Genomic DNA, 12,701 nt, shown 5'->3' on the forward strand with positions numbered 1-12,701 from the left:
AATGAGTTGCTCACGGGATTAATATTACGTGCGTGTCATTTAATATTTAATATTGATTTGTTAAATTAGCTTCTTTAAAAAAAATCTGAATTACATTTGATTAAAAGTTTACTAATGCAAATGTTAAAAGTAAATTTCTAACTTATAAGTTTGACTAAAATTGAATATAATTTTTAAATGCATCGAATAAAGTTTTAATGCATGGAAGTTTATGAATGTTTTTTAAATGCATGGAATAATAACAATTATTTTGTTCAAAGATGCTTTAATTAGCTTAAACTTAGTCCCGTTTTAATTAAACTTGTTTTTGGTAACATTAACGATAGTTTAAATAGTCATTTTTATTACTTTTGAACACTAGCACCTTGCTATATAAACCAGCGTGAATAAATATTTTTTTCTTAAAAGCTGTTTTCCGATGTAGTTTAACCCCTTCCTTCTCGCTCCCGTGAAAATGACGGGGTGAGTTTTCGTTCGCTATTTCTCGCTCCCGTGATATTGACGGGCTGGAGTGTTCAGTAGTAATGCGCCAATAAGAATAAAACTAATCCATTTCTTTTACCTGGAAAAAATTTTATTTCTCATTTTACACAACATATAGCAGTAGCAAGATATTTTAAAGGTAATTGTAAATAGTTAGTTTAATTTAAACTAGATACTAGCACTAATCAAATACGCGTATTTGGCAAAATAGACACTTTTATGACCATTTTCTTGAAAATTAACCGATCGTTAGGGGGTTAAGTACCAATTCAAAGGAGGATTAAAGTTCTACGTGTAATTGCACAGAAAGATATTATTGTATAGAGGGATATATTCTAAAGAGTTAATGAAATTGATCCAAAATTTAGGAAGGACTCTAAAGTTCCAAAGAGGGAAATGATATATTGTTTCGACGGAAGTCAATTATACGGTTTAACTGTTCAAGAGATATTTCTCAGCTTTTTTTTTAAGTTGTTGCTCATTTACGTCGCACTAGAGCTGCACAATGGGCTATTGGCGACGGTCTGGGAAAGATCCCTGAGGATGATCCGAAGACATGCCATCACCATTTTGATCCTCTGCAGAGGGAATGGCACCCCTGCTTCGGTAGCCAGATGACCTGCACGCGAAGTCGAGCACTTTACGGTAGAACAGTTTAACGAGGACCAATACTCAGCTATTTGTAATTTCTGATTTATTTATTTATTTTTACTTGCATAAATGCAGATTTGAGTGCCTAGTACCAAGAACGGCTTATAAACCCTTGCCTAACGAAAAGCATATAGAACAATCAAGAGAAGACACAACACAAAAATATTTCCAAGATTCTGGTGGGATTTAAACCCGTTACCTTAACGTTGCAGAGCGGATATCACTTCACCAGGAAGTTTCGTCCAATATCTATTTAAAAAAGATGGTCTTATCAAGATGAAGTTCATATTTTGCTTAAAGCTGCTTAAATACCACCTTATTTATATGAAGATCGTTTCACTTATTCACTCGTACAATTCTCCTGGGAATTCGGGGACACGAACCTGCGACCTGAATTTTACTTATACCAAAATTCATATCTGCTTTGTCCCGCAGTGGACTGATCGTTAAGACACGGTCCCCAGCAGATCACCGAAGTCAAGCATCACTGGCTACGGTCAGTGTGCGGGTGTGTGACCACTTGGATTAGTCTGCGTAGGGACCGAGGGTGTGCGGTATTAGTCCTTGTTTAACTGTGCTACCGTAAAGTGCTCGACTTCACGCGCAGGTCGTCGGGCTACCAAAGCGGGGGTGCCATCCCCTCCGTAGAGGATCAAAATTGTGATGGCATGTCCTCGGATCATCCTCCGGGATGTTTTCCAGACCGTCGCCAATAGCCCATTGTGCAGCTCTAGTGCGACGTAAATTAACAACAACAACAACAACAACATCATATCTGCTTTGTCTATTAAGTTTAATTAGTTTAAGAGATTTGTTTTAGCTAGATTTGTTATTGATAAGTTAGTGAAACAGTAATAAATTGTCGATTATTTATTACTTTGGGGCCCCCATAGCTAAGCAATCTTGTTATTTCATTTAATGTTCTGCAGTGTGGAGGTTGCTAGTTGAATTCCCCCGTTAACTAGGATGCGTCTTTGTGATTTCTCTCTGTAACTGTAGTATCAGTTGTTCTACTTAACAAGGATTTATAAGGCCGCATTCTGAAATAAACACACTATGCATACATGTGTAACAATAAGTAAAATTGTGTTCCGAAGTCGTTGATGATCCTTAAGAGGACGCTAAACTACGAGAAAAACTTTTCATCTAAAATTATGCTTACTTCCATAGTTGATTTAAAATTTAAAATATAAAAAAAGAAAATTTAGGCAAACTTAGAGTAGGTCATGAAGTTTCAATTCCTGAAAAAGTCCCGAAGAAAAGTCCGATGGAAAGTTTAAAAAGTCTGGCAGTGGACTGATCGTAAAGACACGATTCCCGCCGAATTCAAGCGTCACTGGCTGAGGTCAGTAAGCGGGTGCTTTGACCAGTCTGCGTAGGGACCAAGGGTGCGTGGTATCAGTTCTCTGTAAACTGTTCTGCCGTAAAGTGCTCGACTTCGCAAGCAAGTCATTGGGCCATCCCCTCTGCAGAGGATCAAAATTGGGATGTCTTTGGATCATCCTCAGGGATGTTTCCTAGACCGTCGCCAAAACCCATTGTGCAGCTTTAGTGTGTAACAGTAACTAAAAAAATTGGGCTTACATGGCCGCGGAGCGTTATCACCCGCCAACCACTGTGCGAAGCATAGAGATAGTGGACTCGAATCCCACTGTTACACTGGATGTATATTTGTGCTGTCCTTCTTTGTATTGTGCTATCTGCTCTTCTACTTGACAAAGGTTTATAAATCTGCAAATGTATGTAATTCCAATAAATAAACAATTAAAAAAATAAGTTTAGCTTTAATTGGGCTCACAAGCTTGCAAATGCATGTCGTAACAATAAATAAGTAAACAAATTAAGCTTATTACTTTAAACGCAATTGGGTATAATATGAAAAAAACACAACCACTTCAACTTTGAAAATTTTACTTGGAATAACATTTACCTTTTAGTTTTATTAATAAGCTGAGTTTTAAATATGTTTACTAAAATCATAAACTTAGATAAAACAACAAAATAAATTATTTCAAGAGGAACTAGACTAATACAATTCCAACCTGCCGAGTAGCAACTTATAACAACACACTTCATTTAATGTTTACTTGTTGCTATAAATCAGGTTCGCAGAAAATGCTGTTTACTAGTTAAATTTAGTAGGAATAACACGACCTGTGACGTAGGCTATAGTATACCCAATTGTATTTATCGGATGTTTAAAATTATCTAAAGATCAAAAAACAAATGTTGCTAAGAACTTCGATGGATTGTGTTTTTAAAATTTGTGATAATATTGTACTGCGAAAGCAAGGAAAAAGATTGAGAATCTGTAATATTTGGTTATGAAAAAATTTCCTATCTTCACTACAAAAACCGTTTTTACTCTTAGATGTTCAAAAAACTCAATAATTGGTAAGTTGAATTTTTGATCCATGACAATCGTTAATTAGGTACTCGATAAGTTTCTTATACGATTGAGTTTTAAATTTTTCATTAATATTTCATGCGCAGTTAAATGTCAAGAGCACTAACATAACATACATACAACTAGTTACTATTTCAGAATTTTATTTTAGATTTAGTTCCGGCCTTTTTCCTTATTCTGGACTCCGGAAAAACGCGATCAAATTTTTTTAAAGTAATGTGTAAAAATAAGTTCCCATCAGTTCGTATTTGTTGATCAACGACCACAGGAATATTTTGTTTGTTAGAACATCTCTTTTGGAATTAGGAACTATAAATAACTAACAGCAACGACACGTAATTTTGGGAGGAGTGTCTTAACTACTTATCTAAAACAACTGATGAATCTATTATTTTTAATGTATTTTGCATTTTCCTTAGTTATGAGTTATATCACTGTGAGAGAGAAATTCTTTAACTTTCCACTTGATAACTCATACATTATTTAATTTAGCAGTTTACGAAATGTAGCATAAATGACGCTATTTGAGATAAAATTCTGGGTAAATTGTGTTTAGTGTATGCTTGAAAATTAAAAAATAGGAGAAGTGCATGAAGGTTTATTGTAAAAAAATTAGTTTTTGAAATATTTCCTGGCGTCTACAATGCTACATTACATGGTTTTCAAAGTTAAGTGCCATCACCCGGTATACATTTGTCCGGTATACCCTACACTCATTTTTTTAAGGTTAAGCGTCACTGCCCAGTTTACATTTGCCGGGCATATTCCACGTTGATGTGTTTTTAAGGATAAGTGCCCTTGCTCGGTATACCCTACACCGTTACTGTAAATTGACGAAATGCAAGTAAACTCGTCCGCATCGTGTGCAGAAGCTTAACGAATCAGTTTCCTTAGAGCTAACATTTGTTACAGATCTGCAGTTATTTATGAAATGCATTTGTGTTAGAAAATCACCGTAAGACAAGTGAACTTTGAATTTATTAGAGTTGATTCGGCATGTTAAAGGGGCTCCAAAAAATGTGCCAAAAATGGTTGGCGAGAAAAAAAAATCGCCAAACATCGGGTATCGATGCATAATAAAACAGTTTGAAAAATGAAAAATGCAGCAGTTTCAAATACTTTAAGCAAAAGAGTTTAGCTCAGCTACTCAAATATTAAAGAACAGTTTTTAAATTAACTTTTTTTTAGTTTTATAACATGTAAATAAAGCAAAAACTGTTTAAAACCAAAAATAAAAATGTGGAATTTTAAATGAAGATTAAATTGTAAAAGCTTTTAACCAACTATACGTAAAAACCCTATTTTTTTTTCATTTGATATTCGTTGAGTGCTTCGGCGTTTGTTTAGGCTGCATAAATAAAGTAATAAGCATTTACTTTTTTCTTGGAACGCTTTATTTGTTTAACTATTCTTTTATGATTTTGCCATTTTTCCATTGTTGCATTGCGGGAAAATTGACCTCCTTTCTTCCTATAGTTAATGGTCGAAAAAGTTGTGGTATATTCTTCGACTCAATGACTTTTTATAAAGAGTTTGGCAAAAAACTTGGAACAGAGCTAATCATAAAAATAAGAATATTTTCCATTAAGAGAGATCTTTACTTTTCTTCTCTGTTTGTTAACAAGAAAAAAAATGTATATATAAAATGTAGAACATAAAAAAAAGTTCTCAAATTTCGTTTCAAAATTTGCATTTTGCATAAGTTATAATTTATTAAAAGAACATAAAAAAGCAAATTGTAAATTTACTTTTGTTTCATTTTATAAGTGTGCTTTGTGTGCAATAAAGCTTTATGTATATGTCGTAAGCTAATTTAAACATTTGGCTCTTTGCAAACTGCCGCCGTCTCTTTGATGTGCCGCCGTGCCATTTAGAAAATTTTCCAATACTTTCAAAGTAACCTCACTTTTTTCAGACTTTTCGGAGGAAGTTCAAAACCTAACCTATTAGGTAATTAGGAAAAATATCATTAATCGCTCAATTTGTGGTGATTATTGGTATTATAATATATAGAAAATATGGGTGGATGATTATATTATGGTTTATTTCAAGCAGTTTGTAATGAAAGTAATGAATCGAATCACGGTTTAATTGAACCATGGTTGATCAGGGATTGAGCGTTTCTTCTCAATGAGATGACCCAGGTTCAAATCCCAGCAGCGACTGGTTGATATGAATTCTGTTCTCGGCTTGCACTGACCACAGTGGTGACGTGAAATATCCTCAGTGGTAGACAGATCATGGGTTAGACTCTTCTTGCTGTCTGGCTGACCGTGGGAGGTCTCGTGGTTTTCCTCTCCATGTGACGCAGATATGGTTTAGTTCCCTCAAAATGTCCTCCATGAGGGCAAATTTCTTTTCAATACTTGATCTAGGATCCTTGTTTTCTGGGTTGGATATAAAATTGCCAGGCTACGGAGCTTCACATTGATAAATGTAAAATCAGAATTGGGTCAGCTGTTAAAAGCCGGTTAAAAAATAAAGTAATAAATCAGCTTAATTATCTAACTATTATATAATTAATTTTCGCTTAACGTAATTGAATTATTTTTTTCTTTGGGAATTACCGATGTCATTTTTGAAATCCGTTGAGCGAATTGTAAAAGTACCTAATATTTTCTTAATAGTTTCAAACTTTTTAAACTTATTGCTGTGAGTTCACAAACCTAATTTGTTGGTTAATTAGAAAATACATTATTAATTGCTCAATTTATGACGATTAGTAGATTTATCTTAAGCTCTTTGAAAGGATCCTCAAGAATCTAACTAGCCAAATTATCTAACTATTTAATTAATTAATCTTGCTCAATTTATCTGATATCTGATTCACTAAACTTCTCTATTCAAAGCGCCAGTTTATAACAAGGCTCAATGCAATAAGCTTAAGCAATTTCAGGCTGATTGTGTACATTTTTGTACAGATTGTGAATTGGAAAATTAGTTTTGAAATGAGCCTTATGAATTTAACTATCCAATTATCTAACTACTTAATTAATTAATCCTGCTCAAATTATCTGATTCACTGTACTTCACTACTTAAAGCGCCAGTTTTTAGCAAGGCTCATTGCAAAACTGTTTCTGGCTTATTGGGTAAATCTTGTAAATTTTTTGAATTTGAAATTTTGTAATACTACGTAAAGTATCCAAATTGTATCTCGCAACTATGTACTGTATTTAGTAACTTGGTTCTGTTAAACATTTAAAAGACCATGGGAAGTATACTTCCCACCACTTTAGTGATTTTCTAAATGACAACTGGAAGTTAATTTCCTACACATGATTTGTGTTTATTTCAGAAAATACAATTTAAAAAAATTAGTGCTGGACTTTGTTTACGTAAAGGTTTGCGTGGGGTCCAGAAAAGAGGCCAGTACTGAGAAGCAATTTTTTCATGTGTGTTATGCGTCCGTTTATTTCATCATTTCTCATCGAATTTGTTTGTATTTATAAGCAATGAATTAATAAATGTAATTATTCATAAGCATAGAAGTTCAAGTTTATGGCTATTTTTTTATTTTTACTGTAAGTAAAATTTTGAAAATGATATCCTTATTCCCACCAATAAAAAATGGTCTTAAAAATTAAATTAATTTCAAGTAATAAGCTAAGTGAATTTCTTTTTATATAAAGCAATCTCAATTCTAGAAATATTTTAAAATAACATACTAGGGAAAAATAGCTGTATAAAGGATAAAGCAAAGATATTACGAGAGATTGTTCTCAGGTTGTCATAAAGTTGTTTTGTTCCACAAAATAGGTTAGGATGATAGGTAAGGTTTGGATAGTAATCTTTTTATCAAATAAAGGACGAACAGCTGACGCATTAAATACTGGCTTTACACAATTAATGTTTTTCCTAAACACAGAAGTTCAACAACGACACTTAAACGTATAATTAATTTGATAAACAATCGATACTTGATTTGATAAACAATCGATACTTGAATTTTTCTTCTTACGTCAGGGATAATAAATGAGCCAAAAAATGTCAAAAGTGCTGATTCATTTTTACTTATTTTCTGCACTAAATTATTTGTCCGTATGCATAAATATTATCAGTGCCATACGTTTAAAATGAAAATATTTCTTCCATTTCCTTTTAATAGTAAACTGAAAAAATATGCTAGGAAGTGTTATTTAAACTTTATCAATAGATTTAGCTTTTTTGGCTACCATATATATATATATATATATATATATATATATATATATATATATATATATATATATATATATATATATATATATATATATATATATATATATATATATATATATATATATATATATATATATATATATATATATATATATATATATATATATATATATATATATATATATATATATATATATATATATATATATATATATATATATATATATATATATATATATATATATATATATATATATATATATATATATATATATATATATATATATATATATATATATATATATATATATATATATATATATATATATATATAATGTTTGACCTTTTCCACAGGGTTCCAAGAAATGTTTTGCGAAGCATAATCTGACAAATTCTGATTTGTAACGTCTTCCAGCGAAAATGTATTTTTCAATTTCATTGAAACTTTTTTTTTCCTTAGAAAATGAAAAAATAATGAACAATGCAAGGGGTTTTACTTTCTTCAAATTCACTGGGTAACGAAGGGAGAGTTAGCAGTTCTGGCACTTTCTGCGGCTAATGGGCAATAGCTCCAAGTGCCCACCATTAAAAAAAAAATGTTTCTTCAAATTCATGAATGACGTCAATTTTTAACTTCAAAAATGTGATACTAAAGCGTAAAAATTTTTATCCCTGTATTCCTTGCAAATGGATTACTTGGTTACACGATTTTTCAACTCTCCACACTTTCCAACTAGCCGTTACCATGGTTGCGCAATATCGTGCTTTTTCCCCACGCAAGTATATTCCAAATTTTTAGTGAAAATGAACTGTCGCGAAAAAAAAGTAAGATTTGGCGAGACCATGTCAAAAGAGAATTGCAAATTGGGGAAATCACGTAAGCTTCAGACGCCTATTCCATTTGCAAAGAGTGTAACTTTATTTTAATGGTCGAAAATTGATCTTATAAGTTTGAAAGGCTAGATTTAATATCAATAAAAATATTTTCATTACTCTTTTCTATTTAGCCGTTTAAAAGTGAAAGAAAATGAATCAAAAATTTTGAGCTAGAAACAAATATCGTATGTGAGAGTTGGTTGCTTCATTATTGCAATGTTTTTGCCGTCCTACTGTTTTACGTTTATTTTTAAATATTGCCTCAATGTTCTCTTAATTAGTAAGCCTATACATTTTTTTTAAAAGTGTAATTTTTTCTTTTTGCTTTTCTTTGGCGTATGCTTCTCTATGATTTTCTGTTTCATTTTCTACTTTTTTTCACGTTACAATTATATTTTCCTCGCTGCTTCATCTTTACAGCACTCTTTCTTAAGTTTTCTAACATACTAGTGGGCTGTGCCCCCTGCTCGCTAACGCTCGCCAACCCCCCGAAAATTGCTACGCAATCTTATATGGTTTGCTTCGCAAACCAAGCTCGCTTCGCTTGCTACTAACTTAGGTACATTACAAATGCACAAAATTCTAAGAATTCAGAACAATCATTCAAATCCATATAACAACTTTTTTTTAAAAAAAAATTACATCTTTTTAGTAAATACTATGTCATTAAAATAAATTTGAATTCAAATAAATGATATGTAATTCGTTAAACCTATTAGAAATGTGATATAGTATAAAATCTTAAGATAAAATTTCTAAAACTGATATTTCTTTAAAAAGGTTAAAATTTTGGCTATAATTAAGTCTATTAAAAATTTAAATAAGTGAATTGCAATGGAAAAACCTGCATAAACAAAACATTGAATTTCGGAAGAAATCTCATTTGGTGAGAATGCTCTCTTGTCTAAAATTACAAAATAAACTGACCTCAAATGAAACTCCAAGGACTTCGAATCAAATAATTAAGGAAACTACTATCACGTTTAATATAAATGGAAGATTTATTAACTAAACAATAAAATTACAGCATCGCAGTTCCAAAAAACAAATCTCACACTCCCTCAAAAAAACAATTTACATTCTAATTTGTCACCATAGCAACCACATAACTCTTCTCGTTACCATCTATAAACTGATATATAATAAATAAATTATTCAACAAAAAATACGATGCGCATAAGCACATAATATTTTACACTTTGGTCATTTCAGTTTCCTATTTTAGAAACGCTATATGTTGAGCCACCTATCTAGATTTGGCATGTGACATTTTTAGCGGCAATCATTGGTTGATTTTCTAGCGATGCCATTCGGGGAGTTGTAATGAGGCTTTTTTTTGTCGCCGTGTAAGAGAAATATATATATAGATTCTCTCACTTTGACACATTTTTGAGCTATTTTTTTTTATCCTACATACAATCAGCACACGCTAGCTCATAATTTTCCCCCTAGACGCTATCTAAAACTTTTTTTGCATTTACTTTTTCTTTTGTTGGAATATTTTTTAATTTTCTCCTTATCTCGATTTTCATTTGCTGCGTGTTTAACTCCTTATCGGTTAATAATAATCTAAACTTTCTTTTTGCATATTTCCTTTTTCTTTTTATTGACTATCTTAATTTTCCTTACTTTCATTTTTCGCTTTTTCCGTTTCATAAATTTACCCATTTTACATATTATCTTCTATTTTCCCCTTATCCGCTATACATTATCTCGATTTGGTAAGTTATCTCTTCTTATTGGTTTCTGACTATCTCAATTTATCTTTTTACCTTTTTTTTTCAGCAGTTGATTGTTCTATCTTTTTTTTCACATAATTTTATTTTTCTCTTCCTCAGTTATTTTCTAACAGAATTTTTTTTTCGTATTTTTTTCCTTACCACTTCCTTTATATCGCTATTGGCTATCTCAATTCCTCTTTGCTCTTTTATTAAAATGTTCAAACCTATTATCTATCAAATGGAAAGTACACCCTCGAAAATTAAAAATTTTGCCTCTAAGAAATTTCCCTTCAAAAGGAAAAAAAAATGAAGCATTAAGTTGTTGATCATGAATATAAATTTTTACGGAATTTCTTACTTTAATAAATCTGAATAATCCTGTTTTTTTTATAACCATTAAAATTCTACTTTACGGAAATAAGTTTTTGAATATTCTCGACTGGTTAATAAACAAATCTTAAGAACTAATTCGCTAATTGGTCTTCATTACATAACGATAAAAAGTTACATTAATGCGCATACATTATTGCCTTTTAAGATAAAAATTAATTCAATATTCGAAATTAATGGAATTTTTATGTTCTAACAGCTGTGAGAGAAGAACTTTCTTTTTGGCTTTATATCTTGTGGTCGCATTCTTATGGAATATAATTAATGTTGATAATTAAGCTAATGTCGCAAACAGACGTCTAAGAGATGAAAGTTTTGGCTAACTTATAAAGTAACTACGTGAAAAGAAGGCGCCAAATATTTATTATGGTGCTACTTTTTGAAGTAGAGTGCCTTAAATTACATTAGTTATGCCTGAAACAAAGTATATGTGGAATTTAAATTTATGTAAAAACCTCTTATTTCTAGAAGAGAATAGAATGAAAGGATGCGTTAGTGTTGCCATCTTGGGTGATTGGATTAATGAAATTCTGGTAAAAAGTAAATAGTTAACTTAAACATTAACAGGTTTTTGTGGTGAAAGGGTCAAAAATGTAATTTATTTTAATTAGAAATAACTATAAATATAATTATAAAAACATGGGGAAATGCTGTTTTGGAAATTTTTACATGAAATAATTAATTGCGATAGATTTTTATTTTTATGAGAGTTATTAAAGGTGTTCGAGCAATGCAGTGATAAGAGTCATATTTTTTCTCGAAGGTGGTAACATTTTCAAAGCAAACTGTTTTATAGAATTGTTTACACAAGTCTCCGAAATTTCTTTTAGATCATTACATTATACAGAAACATCTTATTACTTACATGAAAAACAATGTTTTCATTTATTTATATATTTATTTTTACCTAACTAGGGGTCCTCACGACCTTCTCATTCTGAATTTAGTCTGCTCTTTCTTGTTTCCTTTGTCTTGTTTAACGGTCCAGTTTTCATGTCTTAATATTTTTTTTATAGTTTAGTTACACCAGAGATTGCGCTCTCTGCTCGCCAAAATTCACCAAACGTTGGAACTAGTGGTGCAGTTCCAACGTTTGGTGAATGTTGACGAGTTTACGAATACAAGAATGTAGACAAATACAAGTTGACTTGGCATTAATTAAATTTATCTAATTCAATTTATGAAACCCAAGGCAATAAAGATTATTTAACTAATTTCATTTCATTCAGTATAAGGTATAACTAAAATTTATAGGAGCTAATTTTAGAGCGTTTTAATAAAAACTGGGTTAGAGCATTCGCCTTCCATTGAGGTGAACCGGGTTCGAATCCCAGCGACGGCTATACGAATGGATCGAATTTTGATTGATACGAATTCCACACACGGCTCGCATAGACCACGTAATGCTGACGTAGAAATATCCTCATTGGTGGATAATGGGTCCTCTATCCCCTTGCGGTCAAACTAAACCGAGTAATGTTTTCGTGGTTTTCCTCATCTTGAAATGCTAATACGGGTTTTTTTTTATCAAAAAGTCCTCACAAAGGTAATTTTCTCCCAAAACTTGATCCAGGAGTTCCTTTGTTTTCTGGATTGGGTTCAAAATTACAAGGTTACGAAGTTGATCATTCGTAGTCGTAAACCCAAAATTGGGTCTGCCAACGGCATAAAATAAAATAAAAGTGGGTGTGACCGTGATTATCAGGTTGGTAGGTCATTGGACTCGTGTTCGTGAGAACGAGAGTTCAAATCCATTCGGCCGATGAAACACCGTGTATTAAATGGTGACTGGTGCGCGTTAAATCTGTCGGGTTTTTCAAGGTCGTCCATGTTCCCATAAAAAAATAATACCTCTGGGGGAACTACCCGCGATGACATCGCCTGCAGGTATCTAATCAGAGTTCATCTAAAGAGTTTCACGTCTAGCAGATTTAAAATTGTCTATATATCATGGTTGTGAAAATTCATGACTGAATCAGTTACGAGACAGGTGTAATATCCCTCAAATACCGTT

This window comes from Parasteatoda tepidariorum, chromosome 3 (assembly GCF_982258835.1).
Source record: "Parasteatoda tepidariorum strain Cologne lab strain chromosome 3, Ptep-v5.0, whole genome shotgun sequence".
NCBI lineage: Eukaryota > Metazoa > Arthropoda > Arachnida > Araneae > Theridiidae > Parasteatoda > Parasteatoda tepidariorum.